Source organism: Trichosurus vulpecula, chromosome 1, assembly GCF_011100635.1.
Source record: "Trichosurus vulpecula isolate mTriVul1 chromosome 1, mTriVul1.pri, whole genome shotgun sequence".
Taxonomy (NCBI): Eukaryota; Metazoa; Chordata; class Mammalia; order Diprotodontia; family Phalangeridae; genus Trichosurus; species Trichosurus vulpecula.
In genome coordinates, this window is record NC_050573.1 from 109,364,675 (window position 1) to 109,386,360 (window position 21,686).

At 39.8% G+C, this 21,686-nt stretch overlaps 1 pseudogene; it reads left to right on the plus strand.

Annotated features, from left to right (window-relative positions):
- LOC118834307 overlaps positions 1-21,686 on the plus strand; it is a 35,654-nt pseudogene that overhangs the window by 928 nt on the left and 13,040 nt on the right.

The following is a 21,686-nucleotide window of genomic DNA, read 5'->3' on the forward strand; positions in this document are numbered from 1 at the left end:
TATGTATGAAGCTTAGAGAGATACAGGATTCTTGGCTCAGTAAGAAGGCAGGTGAAATTCAGTTTTATGCTAACAGTAACAATGCAAAGTGCTTTTATGACACCCCAAAGGCTATGGGCCAAAGACCTATGGTGCAACTCAGCTACTTAGTGCTAATGGAGCCATATTGGTTAGTGATAAGGACATGTTCCTGGGCTAAACACCTCCATAGTATTTTCAACAGATCATCATCATCCAAAGCTGAAGCCATTGACCATGTACCTCAGGTTGAAGTCAATTCCTCTCTAGCCAAAATTCTAATGGAAGGAGAGATTTTTGAATACCATTAGGCTCTTGTCATATGGTAAAGCCCTTGGTGCTGATTCCATCCCAGCTGAGATTTACAAGGCAGGGGACCCAATGTTCATACAAAAGCTGACAGAAATCTTCCATGTTATATGGAAAGAATAGGTTATCCCCCAGGAATTCAAGGATACCTCCATTGTCCATCTCTATAAAAGAAAAGGAAATAGGTTGCCCTGTGACAATCACAGGAGAGTCTCTCTCATAGTCACATTGTCACATTGTCACTCCTATTTAGTAGACTTTGATAGGCTTATCCTTCACTTGGAACATAGTCATATAATCAAGAGCCAGTGTGGCTTCAGAGAGGGCCAAGGAATGGTCGATATGGTGTTTGCTACCTGACGACTCCAGGAGAAATGCCAGGAACAGAACAGAGCAATACACAGTGTTCATCAATCTGACCAAAGCTTTTGATACTGTCAGTCAAGAGGGCTTGTACAAGATCATAGTAAAATTTGTGGACCTGGAGAAGTTCATCAGTATTACACACCAATTTCATAATGGCATGTTTGCATGGGTTCTGGGTAATGGAGGATGTTCTCGCACTTTCCCCATTACCAATAGAGTGAAGCAGGGCAGTGTGCTTGGTCCTATGCTTTTTAACATTATGTTTTCAGTGATGTCATAGGATACCTTCAACAAGGATGAAAATGGCATCACAGTTAGCTACTACACTGACGGTAAATTATTTAACTTGAAGTTTCTGCAAGCTAAGACTAAAGTAGAGGAGAGTTGGTGCTCAACTCTTGGTTCACAGATGATTGTGCATTCATTGAAGTTTCTGAGGCTGAGAGACAGAGTATGGATCAATTCTCTGCTGCTTATGCTCCTTTTGGCCTGACAATTAACACCAAGAAAACAAAGATTCTCTACCAGACAGCACTGCACCATCCATGTATGAAACCATTGGTTACAGCAAATGAAGAAATGTTTAACGCTGTGGATAAGTTCCTTATCTTGGCAGTATAGTTTCCAAGGATGTTCACATAGATGATGAGGTTGGTGTAAACATTACCAGAGCTAGCTCAGTGCTTGGGAGGTGCCAAAGGAAAGTGTGGGAGAGACGTGGTATTAAGCTACCTACAAAACTGAAAGTCTACAGAGCTGTTGTGCTGACCTCATTGTTGCATGCCTATGAAATCTGAACAGTCTACCAACACCATGTCAGGAACTCAATTGCTTCCATTTGAATTGTCTTGGAAAGATTGTGAAAATCACCTGGCAAGATAAAATACAAGTGTCAAACATTCAAACTCTACTGTAGAGAGCACAACTCTGATGGGCTGGCCACATTGTTTGAATGTCAAATGCACATTTGCCTAAAAGACTATTTTATGAAGAACTCACTCAAGGCAAACACTCACACAGAAGTCAGAAGAAGCAATACAAGGAAACTTTCGATGTTTCTCTGAAGAACGTTGGAATTGACTGTGAGTGATGGGAGATATTGGTGCGGGACTGTGAATACTTCCTCCATAAATTCAGATTCCCATCCCTCCATGTCTTCACAAATGGTTTTCATGAGTTGCTGTGACCAACATGATGTGAGTTTCTTTGGACTCAGCTAGGCTGATCCTAAGTCCAAAGACACATGGACCACCACTAAACCCTTCCCCATGCCTTCTGAATTCATTTCAACAGACATTTATTAATCACCGACTGTTCAAAGCACTAGGAATACGAAGACAAAAATGGAATAGTCCCTACCCTCAAAGAGCTTTCATCCTACTTGAGGGGGGGAATTAACATGTACACAGATACATAAATACAAAATACATACAAAAAGAATCATATCTTTAGAGCTAGAAGAAAAATTAGATTGAATCTAATTCTATCATTTTTCATATAATGAAACAGTCCCAGAGAGGTAAATTTACCCAGAGTCAGAAAATAATAACAATAATTATTATTATTAATAATAACTATACATAGTGCTTTAATGTTTGTAATTATTTTATTTGATCCTCACAATAACCCTATATAATAAGTTCTATGATTTTCTATGTTTTATAGATGAAAACGAGACTGAAAGAGGTTAAGTGACCCACTCAGGTTTACACAGCTAATGTCTGAGGGAGGTCTTCCTAACCCCAAATCTACAAAAGTAAGTGGTAATAAGTAGCCAAGTAAATAAAAAGTAATGGGAGAGGGAGAGATCAGCAAAATTAGTTTAAAAGTGAGTTGGGGGAGAGAGATCAGCAAAGTAAATGAGTTAATACGAGGGGAAGGAAGAGATATCAACAAAGTAAATACAAAGTAAAGGGAGAAGAGAGATGGGCAAAGTAAATAAAAAGTGATGGTGGGGAGGGAGAGAAGAGAGATTAGCAAAGTAAGTAAGAATTAAGCAGGTGGGGCAGAGAGATCACTAAAGTGTTTATGCCTCACTGGTACCCCTTTAAGGATGCATTGGTACCTGCAATCTATGATGAAGCATGAGAAGAGTACTTTAATAAAATGAATTATTCTTATTTACACCAACTCAAAGAAGCATAGTTCCAGCAATGGATTGTATGTGTGTTGCCTGAGCACTAGCTTAGGTAAATTTAGAGTAACTTGTCACCAAGTTGACTGCAGGGTGAGGGATTTTTTGGACTATCCAGATCTCAAATATCCATTTTATAGAAAGGTTGCAACCTTGTCTGTGGGGGAGTACTCAAGCTGATAAAAATCATAGATTCTTGCTATCCTGAAGTATTGACATTGGAATGAATGAATGAATGACCGACATGTTGTCCTGAAAGCAGGGTTTTAGTGCCCTTGGTGAGAAAGCAGACAAGTAGTGAAAGACTAATGGTATTGGAAGACTTAAGGGCAAGTTGAAGGAATCAAAGACAAACTTCATGATTCAATTATGAAGACACAAATCCAAATGATTCTGCTTAAGAAGAAAGGATGGAAAAGATTTCCAAATAGAATAATGTGACTACAAAGTGAATTCTTCGATTAGCATAGCAAAAAAAAAGAAGAATGAGAAAAAAAAAGCTTGTTTAGAAGGTGAAAACAAGGGCAGGCAACTGAGAATGAATACAAAAGCATGCCATGGCCCTTTTAGAATAATGTTAGGAGAGCCAAAGCTAAGAATGACTGAGGTTTTCCATCAATGCTAAGGACAACAAAAGCTATTTTTTCTAGCTATGTTGGTTAGGACAATAGAAAGATCAAAGAAAGGATAGAATGAATTAATGATAATGGATGATAGAGACAAGACATTGCTATCTATCTCTTATTTAGCTGCTATTTTTTTTTACCAAGGAGAATGATCTACAGAAAAAAAAATGCCTAAACTTGGAAATAAAACCCAAAGCAAGTGAAGAAACGGTAAAAAGAGCACCCATCTTCTCTCAATGACTTCAGATAACCCAGAAAACTCAAAGAACTGATCTATATGAATACTGCCCTATTGTTGGTGATTTTTGAAAAGTCATGGTAAATAGAAGAGGTAAGTCCTCACACTTCTTGACCTCTTTGGAGTCTCGGACCCTGTCAACTACGTTCTTCTGGATACTCTCTCCTCTCTCCTGCTTCTCCCCATCTGTATAATTGCTCCTTCTCAGACTCCTTTGTGAATCTTTATCTAGGTCAGTTCTGTTAAGATCAACATCAATTTTCAACAAGCATTTATTAAGCACCTTCTATGTACCAAACACTGTACTAGATGCTGGTTATAGAGACATAAAAGAGTCACTGCCCTTGAGGAGCTTACATCCTATTTTATTATATGAAACAATATATGACAGTGATCTGTAACTATAAGGTATCAAAAACATTATTATTATTATTATTATTATTATTATTGTTATAGTTTTCGTATCACTCATATTTCTTTTACAATTCATTCTCTGTCTCCTTAACGAGGTTTCCCTCTTCTGTTCATCTATTTAAGGTTGGTTCTCTTCTCTTTGTTCTCCACTTTTCTCCCTTTATTCTCACTCCTTTGGGGAGCTTTCCTATTCACATAGTTTTAGTTCTTACTTCTATTGAGGTCACCTCCACTATCTCCATAAGGACAGATTGACCTCCAGTGTTTCTATATGGGGAACTTTGCAATTCTGCACTTCTTTGGTTCTGCTACTATATATCTTTCTGGCTTCAGACTGGCTCCCCAACATTTGATATTAAACATGTCTAAAGCAGAGCTCATGACTTTCCTCCAAAACCCCACTATTGTCAATAGCACCACTGTTTGCCCAATTGCCCAGGTTAACATTTTGGAATCATCTTCAAATATAGTCCCAAATGGCCATGACAATGTCTGTTCCTCCTCAGAACTCATTGAACACTCCATTCTCTGTTGGTATGCATTAAATGTCGACTGGCTGGCAATGTAATTGAAAATCATACATTTGCTAATCCTCTCATTATACCTAAAGCCTATTCTATGTCATTTACTTTTATTAAGAGGAGAAACTAAGATGCATGGGTTGAATACAGTGGCAGCCATTGATGTTTTTAAGAGCTAGTTCATTTTCATATTGTTTGGCATTAGTTTAGATTATGATGATATTGAAAGCCCCTAACTCCAAATAATTAAAAAATATAAAACATGGTAGATTGAGGGAACAGCTCCTGTTGCACAGAATTAAGGGTCTCAGAGTTGGAAGGGACCTCAGAGATCATTTAATCCAATCTGCACCTGGAAATCCTCAACATTGGTCATATAACATTGAATTAAAGACATCTGTTAATGGGAAACATAACTTTGGGATAAAGTCCATTTCACTTTTGGGAAACTCCAGATGAACAACCCAATTTTCAGCTCTGCAACATGTAGTATATGTCATTATTCAGAAAAAAAAATGTGATTAAGAGTCAGGAGATCTGAAATAAAAATTAAAAAACAAAATAATAATAGCATTTATATAGTGCTTTAAGCTTCTTGAAGCATTTCACAAATATTTAACTTTTTTCCTCACAAAATGCTGGGAGATAATGGTATGATTATAAGGAAACTGAGGCAGGAAAAGTTTAAGAACCTTGCTCAGTATCATACTGCTAGTGTCTAAAGAAAGCAAGTGTCTAAAGTAGTGTCTAAAACAGACTTTGAACCCAGGTCTTCCTGACTTCAGGTCCAGTGCTCTATTCATTGGGCCACTTAGCTGCCATAGACAAATATAGAATATTATTATTATCATTATTATTATTATTTAAAGTCAATATATCTCAATAATCAAAGATCCATTATTTTACCTGATACTTTCTCCTTGACTTAAAACATCGCCATCCTGTAACTTAAAGCGTCTTTGAAGATTTCTGTGAGCAAAAAATCTAACACACATTGTAGCCAATCTACAGACGAACCTTTCCAAATCTAAGTAGGCTAGGCCCTGAATAACATGCATAGCACAGCAACAGCTTGTGTTAGAAACCTTATTAGCCTTTTAGGAACTTCCAGAGTTTACATTCATTGATATAGCCTTGGTTACCCTAGAGTTACTTCTACACCATGATGAGGAAACAGAGGACTTTAATAGAGAAAGATTAAGCCAAATCTAATATAAATATAAAGTAGTACAGAAGGGCTCAAAAAATCAACTTCATGAATATAAAATAAGGGAAGCTTAAGGGTTTTAGTGGAATATTAAAGTCCAGTATGAGTAAATAGTCTACATAGCAACTGAGAACAACAATGAAATCTTGGTCCATGCTGAGGGAGGTATAGTTTATAGGACTAGCAAAGTGATATGTCTGCTATGCTCTGGCAGAACACAACTGGACCACTGAGTCCCTTTCTGGGAGCCACATTTTAGAAAAGATAATTGATAAGCTGGTGCTCTGGCCTCATTTTCCCAGGGAAGGCCACCTAGGTACTGTTTCCTCATGTTAAGGTTTTAAGGCTAATTGTGAGGGATTTGATATTAAGTAATCAATATAAATCAATAAAAATTTATTAAGCATCTACATGCCCAACTGTGATAAGTGTTAGAGAGACAAAAAGACAAAATACAGCACCTGCCCTCAAGTAGCTTACAATCTAATGGGGGAGTCAACATGCAAACAAATATATACAAAGCAGGCTATATACAAGCATGCATTTCTCTAAAGTCATTGGCTTAAACCCCAGTTTCAATTTGTTGCTCTCACTGTCAGCAACCAGTAGCTTATAAACCCAGTTCCATTTAATCAATTAACTTCATTTGGCTTTTACAAAGGCACATTTTCTTCACAGACATAACAAAAATAGAAGTATAAATGTTTCCTCTCAACACCTGGGGCATGTATTCTCCTTTATGTCATCTTAACCTCTGGAGAGAATAGGATCATACTTAACACAGCTTACTTTTAATATTGGTCCCACTGAGCTCTCACTGAAATGTGGCATCACTGCTGGATGAACCTATGTCTCGGCAACTGCTGGGCTGAGCCCCCAGAGGTCACTATTCAGGGTAATGATGCTAGATTGGCCAGTCACTAAACCCAGCATGAGTTCTGCTCCTGGACCTCAGATGACTTGCTCTCCTAACTTTTTGAAACTTATAAGTTCCAATCTCCTTAACCTAGAAACAAGAAAGAACTGGGAAAAACAGAAACAGAAGCAACAGTAAGGTCATGCACTGTTGGCTTCATGCCAGCTCTAGGTGAGAAAGAGTTGAGGTCCCTTACCTACCAGGAGGCTTTCAGCAACTTATATGCCTCCAATGCTTACAATCTGGGAAAAAACGCCACCCCAATAGAAATGGCACTGGCTGACCAGTGCCTTTTTGAATGTACTCCAGTTCTGGCTCCACAGCCAATCAATGAGGCTCCTCTTTGCCATATGGTTAGCAGACTGGAACCAATTATAGAATGTCTGTCCATGCTCCAAATCTCTCCAAGGCAATTCAATTAAATGTTATTATGGCTTTCCAGAAGTAAGCTCCCCAGCCTCTACCACATGGAGGATTGCATCAACATCACCGTTACAATGGAAAGTGTCCAAAAACAGTTGCCAAGATGAAGAAGGCTCTGAGGAATATGACATATGGAGGTTGGTCCAAAGGACTGGGTATGATTGGCCTGAAGAAGACTTAGGAGGGACATAATAACTGTCTTTAAGTTTTTTAACGATTGTCCTGTGGAATGTTGATGAGTCTTCTTCAGCTTGATCTCAGAAGGCAGACCAAAGGGCAGTAAGTGAAAGTTACTGAGAGGAATATTTAGGCTTGATGTGACAAAAAACTACCTGTCAATTAGACATGTCCAAAAATGGAATGGGCTGCCTTGGGGAGTAGAGGGTTATCACTTCTTGGAGCTCTTCAGGCAAAAGCTGAGCATTTGTTGGGTATAGTGTAGAAAAGATGCTTGTTCAAATACAGGTTGGATAAGATGACTACTCTAAGGTCTCTTTCAATACTGAAATCATGTGATTCTGAGAGTCTCTGGTGGTTATTATTATCTCATAGGATGCTTGGGAGGATAATTTGAGAATGGAGCATTGTATGGTCCACCTAACACTGGTGGCTAAGCAGCAAAAGGCTCAGGAACCCAATGTTGTGAAGCACCCTCTTCTAGGTAGCAGCATCACTGCTCTTGTCTTAATGTCTTTCCCTAGCACAACATAAAAGACATTAGTCTCTTTAGGTCTGTTGTCATTCCCTGCTGACAAGTCAAGTACCCAAGCTTCTGATGGCCATCATTCTCATATATGTTGAAGATCTTTATATCAATAAAACCTCAAGAGGTTCCATTGAGTACCCCATTCCAAATAAACCATATATACTCATGATCCTTCTTAAGAATTCTGTAACACTAGGCTTGGGAACAACAAAGAAAACAAAAATATTTCCTAAGTGTCAGAAAAATTATGCTTTGCATCATCCACTCATAAATTAGGAGGCAGATCTGCCTTATTCTTTGTCACTTCAGAGGGCAGGACTGGGACTGACTGATGGAAGGAAAAGAGATGTAGATGTCAACTCAGTATAAGCATAAAACTTAACAATCAGAACGTGAGGAGATTATGGGTGTGGTAACGGGAAAGAACACAAGTACTCAAAAGATCACAGGTCAAGCAGTTTATCATTCACAGACATGAAAGTGTATCATTCCCCAGTTCTTCAGTTTCATGGACAAATATAGGTGGCACCAGCACAGATGTAAGTTAGGATACATACCCAGATGGAGAGCCCAGAGCTCTGGATTTTTTCCCTTGTTTCTGATTGTTGCTGGTCAGATGTGTAGGAACTGAGAGCTAGGGGAACTTTAGAGGCAGTGAGTGGCCTGGACTGTGGACCCCACCCCCACTCCCTTATTGATCATGGGATTAGGAAGGTTTGTGAACCTTTCATACATGGATCAGATGTAGTTTGTTAAATTGATTATGATCAGGAGAATCTTGCATTCTTTGCCTAAGTGGAGCCGACTAAACCAGTTACTGGGTACACAGAAACTTCCCTGTACATATAGGGATCAATTAGTGGTCAGAAATAGGGTAACTTCTAACAGCTAGGATGTAGCAATAGCCAGTCCTCACACAGAGCTTCTTTGAGGTATCATAGAATTCAATCAAATGTAGAGTGGCAAACTGACAAGGACATTGTAGATAGGATTCATGCTGTCCTCTGACTTTCTTTCCAATTCTAGCATTCTGTGATTCTATTCTAGTCAATCAGCAAGCACCAGCCAAGTGCTTACTGTCTGCCAGGAACTGTTAGGCACCAGGGATCTACATGTAAAGAATGAAACAATCCCTGCTCCCAAGGAGCTGACTTCAGTGGTGATGGTGATGGTGATGATGATGGTGATGATGACCATGATGACCACGATGACAATAAAAGCTCGCATATAGCTTGTAAAACACATTACATTCATGATCTTATTTGGCTCACAGCAACCCGTGAGGTGGGTGCTACACATATTAATATCCACATTTCCCAGATGAGGAAAATGAGGTTCAGTCATTGTCCGACAACTAGTCAATGTCTAAGGCAGGATTGGAACCCTCTAAGTCCTCCTAGACAACTTTGTGAGCAAAGTAGTTACTTATGCACATTAATGGAGGGGATTTTCTCAACTGAGAGTTCTCACATGGATTAAATATTCTCCCCCTCCCAAAAAAGTCTCCAGCCTAGCACAGTGCCTATTAGCACATTTTTGTTCCATTGTTTCAGTTGTGTCTGACTCTTCATGACCACATTTTGGGTTTTCTTGGCAAATATACTGGGTTGATTTGTTGTTTCCTTTTCCTGCTCATTTTATAGATGAGGAAACTGAGGCAGATAGGGTTAGGTGACTTGCCCAGCATCACTAGTAAGTCTCTAAGACCAGATTTGAATGCAGGAAGAATGAGTATTCCTGATTCCAGCCCAGACACTCTATCCACTGTGCCACCTAGCTGCCCTCCACTAGCACATAGTAAATATTAAATAAATTCTGTTGATTATTTGGTTGATTGAGTGAAAATCAAAGTGACTAGCAAAAGAAATCTAATACTTCCTACCATTGTGAAGTATAGTCAGGCACCCTTTAACCAAACTAATATTCTGGTTAACTTTTATCCACTATACCATGTGCTATTGTGATTATAATTATTACTACCACTCCATCTAGAAGGTTGACTGTACCATAAAAGCCCCATCCTTTTCCAGAGGTCTCTCTATTCCAAGTCTGTCTTCTCCCAACCCACTAGGCAGCTAGGTAATGCAATGGATAAAACTCTGGACTGGAGTCAGGGAGGACTGGGTTCAAATCCACCATCAGGTACTTATTAGCAAGGTGGCCTTGAGCAAGTCACAACCTCTGGTTTCCTTATGTGTAAAATGGGGACAATAACAGCACCTACCTCCCAGGGTTGTGGTGAGGATCAGATGAGTTATTTATAAAGTATATAGTACAATGGCTAGCAGATAATAAGAGCTTAGTACAGTACCTGGCATATAGCAAGAACTTCATAAATGCTTGTTTTCTTCCTTCCTTCCGCCATGCACCATGGAGCCCTTGCCTGCAGTATTACCACCCCTACCCCCCATCTTCTTGTGGGTTCCCTAGCGCAACCAGGCAAGAAGGCTTCCCTGCCCCATCTCTTCAATGTTTACCTGCCTCATCATTCTTGGCTCCATCCCTTCCATGGTGTGTAACAATAAATGACTTAGCTCATACATGTGGGGCTAGAAGGGCTCTCAGAAGTTATCTGGTCCAACCTTCTCATTTTAGAAGTATGAAAAATAAGACCCAGACAGGCTTGCCTAGAGTCATAATAGAATGATAAGATCATAGACCTGGAGCTGGAAAAAACCTTAGAGGTCACATAGTCTGCCCCCCTTATTTTACAGATGAGGAAACAGGCTCAGGATGGCCACATGGCTTGCCCAACATTGTACAGGTACTAATTAGTAGCGGCAGGATTTGAATTCAAGTTCATTAAACCCAAACCAGTGCTCTTATTACTGTTCACCTTTGTGGAAAGGAACAAGCTGAAAGCGATGATATGAAATGGAAAATTATGAAGAAAACATGATTAAAAGGTGGAATGGAAAAGGGACATTGCCCACCAAGGAGGCCCATCACCACTGTACCAGTGCCTGCAGGTGAATGACTTGTTCCAAAGCAAAGTTGAAACTGCATATGGTAGAATGAGTCATGTCAGCACTCCACCCCCCTGGAAGTCTGGCCACTGGCCTGGACCTACTTTAAGGATTTAACCAACCCCACATGGAATAACAAAAGCCTCTGTCCTCCCTCAGGCCCCACAGAGCTTAATTGAGTAATGTCTGAAATTGTTTTGAGGTCATTGAATGAAAAGTGCTATTTATAACTTAGCCACTGCTACTGTCTCTCAAATGTCTTAAGTCACTTAGAGCCCAATAGAGGACCCTCTTGGATTGCTTCTTATTTTCCTTTTCTTTTTTAATATAAAGTCTGTGACATTGACCAAAAAAAGGATAGAACTTAAGAGCACATCTTATATCTTTTAATACAGTCTAATATAAAACAATATTCACAATTTTTACACAATAGTAAATGGAAGAAACCAGAAGGAAAGAAGGAAAGAAGGGAGGAAGGAAGGAAGGAAAGAAGGAAGGAAGGAAAGAAGGAAGGAAAGAAGGAAGGAAGGAAGGAAGGAAGGAAGAGGGGAGGGAAACTGAATGTTGTATATTTATAATGGCCAATTTAATTGGGCAATCAATGATTAACCCTAGATAAGAGATGAGAAATTGCAAGTCCTTCCCTTCTTTGCAAAGGTGGGGATCTACAGATGTGGCATATTGCATATGATAACTGAACTGCTTTTTTTCTTTTTCTTTTTTATTCCTTGTCTCAAGTTATAGCTCACTGGGTACAAGAGTGTAGAGGGATATATTCAGAAATGAAGGTGATATCAAAATAAAATACATAAATGAAAAAAATTTAATAGGGTTTCCTGGACTTATGTAGACTCTTGTTCAAGCGGGATCTATATGGGTCCAAGCTCACACAATGTCCTACTTTGACTTTCTTTGGGTGGGGGGAGCCAGAAAGATCCATGTGTGTAAGCCCTGCTTACTTCTCACTGTAACTGTCTAAATGTCTTGGTTTCTCTGGTGTGGGTAAGACCTACACTAACACAGATTTGTTTGAGTCCCTGGTATATGAGCATCCATCAGTTGAAAGGACTGGGCATGTTTAGTCTGGAAAACAAAAAGACTTGGGGAATAGGTGCTGACTTCAAGCATTTGAAAGGTTATCATATAGAAAAGGAATTAGACCTGTTCAGTTTGGCTCTAGAGGGTGGAAGCAGAAGCAATGGAAAGAAGTTTCTAAAGGGGCAAATTGATGCTTGATGTCTGAAAAAATTAAAAATTAAAGCCGTTCCAAAAGCGGAATAGCATGGCTCAAGAGTTGGTACATCTCCCCTCCTTGGAGGTCTTCAGGCAGATGTTATACGATGACTTGTCAGATATATTATAGTGGGGATCCTTCTCATTTGTGGGTTAGACTATGTGACGGCTGAGGTCCCTTCTAATTCTCCAATTCTATGATCCTGCAATGCTGTGGCTCTAAATCTAACTTTTTATTGATCCCTATTAAATTTCATCTTATTAGATTTAATGAATGGATGAATGAATCATGAATACTGTAACTAAAGAAATGGGGAGAAAGAGTTATAATTCAGCTGAACTCTCAGCACTTGGATGGCAACTATAAATCCTACATTAATAAAGGTAACCACAACTATTAGCTAAGATGGCATGTTCTAACTTTTTCCAATCACTAACACACTGGTGGAAATACTGAGCATGAGTCCAGATTAATTTCAATACAGAAGCAACTCAGCACTTAATAGAACTTGTTTCTGTTGAGATTGTTTCTGTTCAGGAAACCTAAAAGCTAATTCATATTTTTCTTTACATGTGTAAACATCACCCCGTAACATTTTAAAAAGACATTCATGGATGTGGAGATCACATCACTCTCTCCATCTGCAAAACTTCAGGATCTGTACAAATATATGTGTGTGTGTATGTATATCTCAAACTATTTATTTTCAAGGGTTTTTTTAAGTAAAGCTTTAATTTCCATTTAATCTCTGAGTGTTTCAAATACTCTTAGATTTCCTGATATAATAGCATGAGTCCTAGATCTGTTCCTGCACCACTGAGCTTCTTACTATAGGGAATTCCCACATGCATGTGTCTTTCTCTTGTAATAAATTCAGTTGCAGGAGGGGCAGAGCCAAGATGGCAGCTGGAAAACAGGGATTTCTGTGAGCTCCCCCCCCAGGTCCCTCCAAAAACCTATAAAAATGGCTCTGAACAAATTCTAGAGCTGCAGAACCCACAGAATAGCAGAGAGAAGCAGGGCTCCAGCCCAGGACAGCCTGGATGGTCACAGGGTAAGGTCTATCCCACAGAGCAGGGAGTGGAGGGGAGCAGAGCCCAGCATGGGCTACGCCTGGGCAAACCAGACCTGGAACCAGGAGGAACAGGCCCTAGAGCCCTGAATCAGTGACCTGTAGCAGTTACCAGACTTCTCAACCCACAAACACCAAAGACAACAGAGAAGGTTAGTGGGAAAAGCAGTGGGGACAGGGTGTAAGGAATTTAAGGTTATGCCACCACCCCAGGGACAGCAGAGGTGGTGCAGCTCTGAGGCTGCTTACAGAGCTACAGTTGCAGTTACTTCCGGCCCCAGGCCCACCTGGTGGGAGGAATTAAGTGGCAGATCAGAGCAGGAGTGCAGAGCCTGCTTAAGATTTGCATCAGGTCTGGGTTGGCGGTTCTTGAGGAAGGAGAAGTGCTGGTGTGGCAGAGCTGGCTGTGTAGAAATAGCTCTGAAAACAATAGCGCATCCCCTCAAGCTTGGGACAAAGTACTCTATACTCTACAAGCAGTCATACCCCAACAAAAAACTCAGGGGTCAAGTAGTTGGCTGGGAACATGGCCAGGCAGTGAAAATGGACTCAGATTCAGACTCAGACTTTGGAATCTTTCTTTGGTGACAAAGAGGACCAAAACATATGACCAGAAGAAGTCAACAAAGTCAAAGAACCTACATCAAAAGCCTCCAAGAGAAATATGAACTGCTCTCAGGCCATGGAAGAGCTCAAAAAGGATTTGGAAAAGCAACTTAGAGAAGTAGAGGAAAAATTGGGAAAAGAAATGAGAATGATTTGAGAAAACCATGAAAAACAAGTCAATGATTTGCTAAAGGAGACACAAAAAAAATACTGAAGAAAACAACACCTTAAAAAATAGACTAATTCAAATGGCAAAAGAGCTCCAAAAAGCCAATGAGGAGAAGAATGCCTTGAAAGGCAGAATTAGCCAAATGGAAAAGGAGGTCCAAAAGACCACTGAAGAAAATGCTACCTTAAAAATTAGATTGGAGCAAGTGGAAGCTAGTGACTTTATGAGAAATCAAAATATTATAAAACAGAACCAAAGGAATGAAAAAATGGAAGACAATGTGAACTGTCTCATTGGAAAAATCACTGACCTGGAAAATAGATACAGAAGAGATAATTTAAAAATTATTGGACTACCTGAAAGTCATGATTAAAAAAGAGCCTAGATATCATCTTTCAAGAAATTATCAAGGAGAACTCCCCTGATATTCTACAGCCAGAGGGTAAAACAGAAATTGAAAGAATCCACAGATCGCCTCCTCAAAAAGATCCCAAAAAAAAAAAAAAACTCTTAGGAACATTGTTGCCAAATTCCAGAGCTCCCAGATCAAGGAGAAAATACTGCAAGCAGCCAGAAAGAAACAATTTGAGTATTGTGGGAACACAATCAGAATAACCCAAGATCTAGCAGCTTCTACATTAAGGGATCGAAGGGTTTGGAATATGATGTTCCGGAGGTCAAAAGAGTTAGGATTAAAACCAAGAATCACCTACCCAGCAAAACTGAGTATCATGCTCCAAGGCAAAATATGGATTTTCAATAAAATAGAGGACTTTCAAGCTTTCTCAGTGAAAAGTCCAGAGCTGAATAGAAAATTTGACTTTCAAACACCAGAATCAAGAGAAGCATGAAAAGGTAATCAAGAAAGAGAAATCATAAGGGACTTACTAAAGTTGAACTGTTTTGTTTACATTCCTACATGGAAAGATGATGTGTGTAATTCATGAGACCTCAGTATTAGGGTAGCTGAAGGGAATATATATATATATATATATATATATGTGTATATATATGTATATATATATGCGTATATATATATATATATATATATATATATATATATATATATATATATATATATATATGGACAGAGGGTATAGGGTGAGTTGAATATGAAGGGATGATATCTAAAAAACAATAAAATTAAGAGATGAGAGAGGAATATATTGAGAGGGGGAGAAAGGGAGAGATAGAATGGGGTAAATTATCTCACATAAAAGTGGCAAGAAAAAGCAGTTCTGTTGGGAGGGAAGAGGGGGCAGGTGAGGGAGAATGAGTGAATCTTGCTCTTGTCGGATTTGACCTGAGGAGGGAATAACATACACACTCAATTGGGTATCTTACCCCACAGGAAAGAAGGAAGAAGGGGATTAAAAAAGGGGGGATGATAGAAGGGAGGGCAGATGGGGGAGGAGGTAATCAAAAGCAAACACTTTTGAAAACGGACAGGGTCAAGGGAGAAAATTGGATAAAGGGGGTTATAGGATAGGAAGGAGCAAAATATAGTTAGTCTTTCACAACATGAGTAGTGTGGAAGGGTTTTGCATATTGATACACATGTGGCCTATGTTGAATTGCTTGCCTTCTTAGGGAGGGTGGGTGGGGAGGGAAGAGGGGAGAGAATTTGGAACTCAAAATTTTAAAAGCAGATGTTCAAAAAAAAGTTTTTGCATGCATCTAGTAAGTAAGGTATACAGGCATAGAAATCTATCTTGCCCTACAAGAAAGTGGGGGAAGAGGTGATGGAGGGAGTGGGGTGACAGAGGGGAGGGTTGACTGGGGAATGGGGCAATCAGAATATATGCCATCTTGGAGTGGAGGAGGGTGGATATGGGGAGAAATTTGTAATTCAAACTCTTGTGAAAATTAATGCTGAAAACTAAAAATATTAAATAAATAAATAACAGGAAAAAACAAAGAAATAAATTCAGTTGCAATGCATGTCTTGTGGACTTGTGCTGTTCGTTTTGGGTAACAGTAGTTAAACAATATGGGTTCCATCCTCTCTCTGTTACTTAATATTAGTGTTACCTGGGGCAAGGCAAGTAACTTCACCTTTCTAGACCTCTTCTGTAAAATGAGAGGATTAGAATACATGATCTCCAAGGTCTCTTTCATTCTCACACCCAAGAACAGGGAATGGCTCCCATTTGTCAAGGTGGTCTCTCTCATGAACTTTATGATCCTCTTTCCTCATGTACAGCTGGTCTTTGGGCTTCAGACTTGCAGGTGGATATAGCAACTCCTGGAACTGGACTTGGCTACAGGTAGAAAGTCCTCAGAAGTAAAGAAAAATATTGGAGAAGTCTTACAGGCAGTGGAGAAAACTCAGGACAGCGTAAAATTATCCATCTTCATGAAGTAGCACTCACTGAAGTGAAAAGGAAACTAGCATTTATTAAGTGCTTATTACGTGCTAGGCAGTATACTAAGTGATTTACAAAAATTGTCTCATTTGATCCCTGCAAAACCCAGGACGGTAAATCATGTAATTACCTCCTTTTCACCATTTAAAAAACTGAGGCAATCAGAGGTTAAGTGACTTTCCCAGGGTCACACAGTTAATAAAAAGTCAGAGGTTGAATGTACTCAGGTAGAGGTGGATAGAGCAGTCAAAGGAAAAAACAAGTTTGAATCTGGTCCTAGATGTTTTGTAGCTCTTTTACCCTGGGCAGGTCACTTAAATCAATTTCCTCTTCTTTAAGATGGGAATGATAATAGCACCTATCTGCAAAGACTCTGTAAATGTTAAAACAACATATGTTAGCCATGTTATGAGAGCCATGCCAATTAGTCAAAACATTTAAGTCTAGGACTTAAAGTGGCTCTAGAAGAAAACAGGAGAAGCACACATAAAACCTTGTTAAAAATGGAAAACTTTAACCACAGAACAACTCCCATGCTCCTTCAAGCTCTCTCACTGTCAGACATAACCTTGTTTTGACCTTGGCAAGTATGGGTGTGGCTGATGGAATGAATCTCTGGGCCTATCTACAAGGCTGTTCAAATGTATGATGCCTTGCCTATCGATGTAACGGCTGCCTCCTTACTCTTGCTCTGTCCTGAGCACCTAACCCCTTAGTACTGTTTTTATGGCAGTAACTGAAGCCTGAGTTATCAAGGAGAGAACAATTGATAAGACGACAATCTCTAGCTCCATAGAATTCTTCAGACAAGCTCTAGCTTTGCACATCACAATGAAGATAATGACATATGAGTTCTAAGTCAGAAATGATTAGAAGAGTGGTCAGATGATATTTTTACTGAGTACTAATGACTATAAATTCCATAGATAGGGAGCTAGATACTTTCCAATGGAGAATGTTGAGAGGCCCTCTAAACCACAGTGGGGAGGAGACCCTTGTATAGAATCGAAGACACTCACTCTCTCACTTGAATTCTAATGGTGTCTGAATAGAAATTCCAGAAGAGTTCAACTAACCAAGTTACTTCAGATAGAATTAGACTAAGCCTTAGGACCAAGCGATGTCCTATCAGGCAGAAGGGCAAGATAATTTTAAAATATAATTTTAACTCCAGTCTTACAGTAGCTTGGTGATCTTATGTAAGTCACTCAATTGGTCTGAGCCTCCATTTTCTTCTCAGGAAAGGGACAATAATATCCTCTCTGCTCAACTTAGAAAGCTATAAAAATTAAAAGATGCTTTTGATTGATATGCACTAATAATGGGCTTTTTTGGCTTTTTCTTTATTATTTAATTGATTGCTTACTTTTACAAAGGGATATGTATTAAGAGGATATTACAAGAACAGAAGTGCCAAGTATCCCCCTATACCACCTCCCTGAGGGCCTCAAACTTAGTTTGGTTGCTACAAAGCCCTCAAACCACCAAGTTCACTTGCAAAAGCTGGACCAGGAGCTTGCCTTGCTGGGTTGGATCCTCCTCCTTGTTACTATGCTGACACTTCACCCAGCTTGGTCTGTAGTAAACTCTGGCATAGATTCCTATCCTTGGACTCCTGTTCTTCTGACTTTTCAAAGCTCACAAGGCTGTAGCCATCTCTAAGATTCCTTCACCTAGAAGCAGGAAGTAACAAGGAGGCAAAGGACAGAGGCACCATGTGTTAAGGGCCATCCATCAGCCTGAGTGGGAAGCACTCAAAGCCACTCTCCCTACCCAAAGGCTTAAAGGACTCACAGATGGTCATTGTCATTCTTGTTGTTCATCCTTCATTCTCAGAGAAGACCAATGACATCAGGAGGGTGATGTCCTGACTTGCAAGTGAATTGGATTTAAGTGAGGCAGTGTTGCACAAAGTCGTCAGCCTCCCCCTCTCTTCCAGAGTCATTGAAGTCCAGTAGCAGGACAAAAGTCAAGATAAACATCAATGGCCCAGGATGCATTGGATGACCTTGACATCTCTGACATCTGGCCAGCCTCTAAGCACTTCACAGCCTCCACCTTCATGGCTATTGGAATAAATTGGTCCCATCTGCCCATTCCACTGTGCATGCTATAGCTTGGAGCCACAGGTGAGATTGGGTGAAAGGCAGACACAAAAGATAAATGAGCCACCCTGAAAAGGCTGAGCAAGTCCTCATACCAGAGGGGCTAGCCCTCCCTGAACTTTATACATATTATCCCACTGGAGTTTTACAACAACCTTACAAGTAGTTACTATTTCCATCCACACTTTATTGATGAAGAAACTGAGGCTTGGAGAGATTAAGTGACTAACCCACCGCTAATAAATATCAAAGGTAAGGTCTGAACCCAAATCTTTCTGATTCCAAGTACAGAGCACTAGCTCTAACCCCAAACCCTTCATTTTACAGAGAGGAACACAAGCTTGAACATGAAGTCATTTTCCCAAATGACTTGCATAGTAAGTGGCAAAGCTGAGACTAGAATCCCCATCTCCTGTCCCTTCCTCCTTCCCCCTCCACCACCTCCAAAGCTACTGAAACTATGCAAAAATGTCTAAGGTTCCTGGAAGCTTGTGTTTCCTACTAGCTGAGAAGAGAGGCTAGCTCTCCATTGATTCTCATGTTTGTTTGGTACTTTAAGGTTTGTGAATCACTTTCCTCACCACAGCCTTGCTAATTACCAAGTACAAGTAATTATTTTATGTTTATTTTCCAGATTAGAAAGGTGAAGTTTTAAGAGGCAAAGTGATTTGTTCATATTCACGCAGCCACTGAGGCAGGATTTGAACCCACATTTCTTGACTCCTGTTTCAGCACACCATCCCAATTTGCCATGATGACTCTCATCCCTTTGTTTCTCCACTGAATTCTCAGCAACCAATTCTTACAGCTATATGCACTGCTGCCCTTAATAAGCTGTATCTTCTCCCATTCTTAAGGATGGGAGAACTTGAGGGCCCTTCTCAAAGACTGACTGCTAGTTGTAGCTGCTACAGCTGCCTTGGACGTACAAGATAGCAGTAGTTCAGAATGATCCTGATTCAGATACTAATATGAGCCATGCCCTTATTCCATCTGAAATCCATCAATGTAAGGGAGTATTAAGGAAGGTCACATGGCCAACCAGCAGTCAAAAGTAGGTCTGGCTGTTGTTTTAGAGCTATGGTAGTGTTCCTTCCACTGCAATATGCTGTCCCTATAGATGATGAAGTAAAGCAGCTACAGGCAATGAGGAAATACTACATAAAACCAGTCTGAGACTTGATAAAGTTAATATAGCTTGTCATTCCAATAAAGTTGCTGAAATTGATTAAATGGTCCAAATGACTAGTTCATAATTTAATGCATGCTGTCAGCTAAAGGAAAGAAATCAGTATATGCTCCTAATCCAGGTAATTAATAAAGGAAACTCAGAATTATGAGTTCTTAATTCTATCAAGGAAGCCTGACCATGACAGGTATTCAGAAAGCAAATCTTATATGAGGACCAGAAGTCATTACCTAAAACAGACCTTCAGATTATATATACTCTGCTGCCTGAATTCTGATAGGGACCAGTACAAGGTGCTCCAGAGAAAACCAGAAAGACTGAACATCAAAAGGGGAAGGGCTTCTGAGTTATCTTATCAGAGGAGGGTTTGGAAAGGAAAGGGGGAAAATCAATCAATCAACTGATAAGCATTATTAAGTGACTAGTTCTTGTAGAATATGTGTGCCCATGAAAGATATGTATGTCCACATGGGTTGCCTAAACGTATAGATATGCCATGGGTGGCATAGATAGGCTTCTGTAATCTAAGCTCACAGCTCTTGAAGGGAGATAGCAATATCTGTCTTCAGGAGGAACAGAGGAAGGGTGCTCCCTCCTTCCCTTGCCTATTTCTAGAGGGGTATCAGGTTAGATTTATATCTATCTGTCCTTCACCTCAAATCCTGTTAGTCTAGGGACACAAAGTTTAGAAGTTCAGAACAAAAGTAATTTCTATGATTGCTCTTATGGGGGAGGGTAGCATTTAGTTTATACCAACCAATGTAGTCCCTTTCCCACTAGACACTGATTACAGAAGAGACCATCACAAATAATGAAGAGCAAGCAAACCCAGTTAGCAGAGAAAAACATCAAATAAAAACTGGAGAAATATGCAAAAGTGAGTGAGTTCTGCTGGGAGAGATAAAACCTTAACTCAAATAACAGAAAAGACCCACCTGATATCCCAAAGAAATTCTTTCTCTGAACTCTCTAGGGAACTAAGTTGGAAATCAGAGAAATGTTGAGGAGCCGTCTTCCCCTTCACCTCCATAGCTTCCAAGGCCTTTCTTTCTCTATGTGCATCTTTCTTGAAGAATCTCTTGAACCACCAGTATCTTCCTAAGAAGCACTGGAACAAATTCTGCCCTTATGCCGGTCACCTCAATGTCCCTCCACCAATCTGGGGTCATATCTCCATCTCAAAATGCAGCAGCATAAAAAATGCCCCAAGCTTGGTTGGAAGCCTGGTCACATTTGTACTGAACACTGGAAGGCAATTAGAGCAAAGATCGTTCTTACTTCTCCTCCTGGCCCAGTAAGTCAGGATAAACAAGGTATTAAACAGAAGGAGCACCAAACACTAGAGAGGGTGCCCAGTGATGTAACATATTCCTGAAGAAAGATAGGTTTCTGTGAGTGGAAAAAAATCAAAAAGGTGTGAAAGGAAGAGGTCTAGCAATGAGGAGAACTTATGAATGAATAAATGGAGTTTCAGAATGAATAAATGGAGTTCCAGAGGGAAGGGAAGAGCAGGGGAGAACAGGTACTGTGGAGGGGTAGGTCTGAGCTGAATGGGGATAAAAGAATAAGGGGAAGCAGCAGAGGAGTGGGGCTTTGAATCACAAAACTTAGGCTGCAACACTACATGAGGGCTAGGCAGGACATAGTTTGGGGCACACTCTACTCTATCATTCTTCTCAGATTTCATAAATATCAGCCTTGGGGAATTATTTAACTCTATAATACAGATGAGGAAACTGAGCCACAGAGAGATTGAAATTATAGAAAATCATACAACTTTTACTGAGCCCGGAAGTACACCTAGATATTATAATTCTAAGTTTAACCAGGCTGCCTCTTATATACAATGTCCTATATATTCTAGGTATTGAGAAGACACACAGCTAATTAATATACAGTACCCTTGCCCTTAAGGAGATTACAAAAGAGTAGGAGGAAGAACATAGAAGAAATTGAATAAATATTGAAGTGTAATTGAATTGAAATTTAATATTCCTGGTATAAAAGGTCAAAGAGAGATAAGATACCACCATGTTGGCCTAGGATCATAGATTTAGTCAGTCAGCTAACAGTCAATAAGCATTTATTAAGTGCTTAATAC